Source organism: Arachis duranensis, chromosome 6 (assembly GCF_000817695.3).
Source record: "Arachis duranensis cultivar V14167 chromosome 6, aradu.V14167.gnm2.J7QH, whole genome shotgun sequence".
NCBI classification, from domain to species: domain Eukaryota; kingdom Viridiplantae; phylum Streptophyta; class Magnoliopsida; order Fabales; family Fabaceae; genus Arachis; species Arachis duranensis.
In genome coordinates, this window is record NC_029777.3 from 28,888,520 (window position 1) to 28,890,889 (window position 2,370).

General features: G+C 34.3%; 1 non-coding gene across 1 annotated transcript; it reads right to left on the reverse strand.

Moving 5' to 3' along the window:
• Positions 1 to 1,935: 1,935 nt before the first annotated feature.
• Positions 1,936 to 2,043, reverse strand: LOC127740260 (small nucleolar RNA R71). The gene has a single exon (XR_008000940.1). It is a non-coding gene; the product is annotated as a small nucleolar RNA R71 (small nucleolar RNA).
• Positions 2,044 to 2,370: the final 327 nt, after the last annotated feature.

Here is a 2,370-nt window from a genome sequence, read left to right on the forward strand (position 1 = left end):
TTCATCAATTTAGCTCTTGAATGCAATGTTCTGCTGAAGCTTGGCTAGCCATGTCTAATTCCTTTAGACTGAAGCTTTAGACTAACATTGCATGATTCCTGGAATTCTCATTAAGAATTTTGATATCTTTATTTTCTTTTCCACTTAATTTTCGAAAAATCCAAAAAAAATTACAAAATCATAAAAATAAAAAAATATTTTATGTTTCTTGTTGAGTCTTGTGTCTCATTTTAAGTTTGGTGTCAATTGCATGTTTCTATTCTTCTTGCATTCATGCATGTGTCTTCATTAATCTTCAAGTTGTTCTTGATGATTTCCTTGTTCTGATCTTTAAATTCTCTTGTCTCAAGTGTTTTGTTGTTTTTCATATGCATTCTCATTTGTTAGTGTCAATGGTATACAAACTGCTAAGTTTAGTGTCTTGCATGCATTGTTATTTGATTTTAGTTACATTTTGATTATTAAAAATCCAAAATTTTTTTTTAATTTGTGTCTTTTCAAGTAAAAAATACAGAGAATTGAAGATTCAGAACATACAGCAGAGGAATTACACAGAAAAAGGCTGGGCATTCAAAACGCCCAGTGAAGATGGAAAACTGGCGTTTAAACGCCAGCCAGGGTGCCTGGCTGGGCGTTTAACGCCCAAAGGGTAGTGTTTTGGGCGTTAAACGCCAGAATGGATACCATTCTGGGCGTTTAATGCCAGGATGGCACAAGAGGGAAGATTGTGTTTTTAATTCAAATTTTTTTTAGGTTTTCAAAATTTTTCAAAATCAAATCTTTTTCAAATCATATCTTTTCAATCATATCAATTTCTTTCCATTTTCAAAAATACTTGCTATCAATTAATGATTTGATTCAACATTTCAAGTATGTTGCCTTTTCTGTTGAGAAAGGTTTAATGTTTGAATCATATCTTTTCTTGTTAGCCAAGTCATTAATTTTCAAAATCAAATCTTTTTAAATTGTTTTTCAAATCATATCTTCTCAATCACATCTTTTTAAAAAAACCATAACTTTTAAATCATATCTTTTTAATCACATCTTTTTCAAAATAATTTTCAATCATATCTTTTTACTTTCTAATTTCAAAATCTTTTTCAAATATCACTTGATTTCTTTTTCCACTCTTAAAGTTTTCGAAAATCAATTAGTGTTTTTCAAAATGTTTTTAAAATCTTTTACTTAATTTTCAAAAATTTCTTCCCCTTTTCTCACATCCTTCTATTTATGGACTAACACTCCTCCTTAATACACAATTCGAACTCCATCTTTCTTGATAAGTTCGAATTCTCCTACCTCTTCCTTCTATTTTTCTTTTTCTCTGACACTTCAAGGAATCTCTATACTATGACATAGAGGATTCCATACTTTCTTGTTCTCTTCTCTTTCATATGAGCAGGAGCAAAGACAAAAGCATTCTTATTGAGGCTGACCCTGAACCTGAAAGGACCTTGAAGAAAAAGCTAAGAGAAGCTAGGGCACAACTCTCTATAGAGGACCTAACAGAAATCTTCAAACAAGAAGAAGACATGGCAGTCGAAAACAACAACAATGCCAATAATGCAAGGAAGGTGCTGGGTGACTTTACTGCACCTACTCCCGACTTCTATGGGAGAAGCATCTCTATCACTGCCATTGAAGCAAATAACTTTGAGCTTAAGCCTCAATTAGTTTCTCTGATGCAACAGAATTGCAAGTTCCATGGACTTCCATTGGAAGATCCTCATCAGTTTTTAGCTGAATTCTTGCAAATCTGACACTGTCAAGACTAATGGGGTTGACCTTGAGGTCTACAGACTTATGCTATTCCCTTTTGCTGTAAGAGACAGAGTTAGGATATGGTTGGACTCACAACCTAAAGAAAGCCTGAACTCTTGGGAAAAGCTAGTCAATGCCTTCTTGGCAAAGTTCTTTCCACCTCAAAAATTGAGTAAGCTTAGAATGAAAGTCCAAACCTTCAGACAGAAGGAAGGTGAATCCCTCTATGAAGCTTGGGAAAGATACAAACAATTGATCAGAAAGTGCCCTTCTGACATGCTTTCTGAATGGAGCATCATAGGTATCTTCTATGATGGTCTGTCTGAACTGTCCAAGATGTCTTTGGATAGATCTGCTGGAGGATCTCTTCATCTGAAGAAGATGCCTGCAGAAGCTCAAGAACTCATTAAAATGGTTGCAAATAACCAATTCATGTACACTTCTGAAAGGAATCCTGTGAAGAATGGGACAAATCAGAAGAAAGGAGTTCTTGAGATTGATACTCTAAATGCCATATTGGCTCAGAACAAAATATTGACTCAACAAGTCAATATGATTTCTCAAAGTCTGTCTAGAATGCAAGCTGCACCAAGCAGTACTAAGGATGCT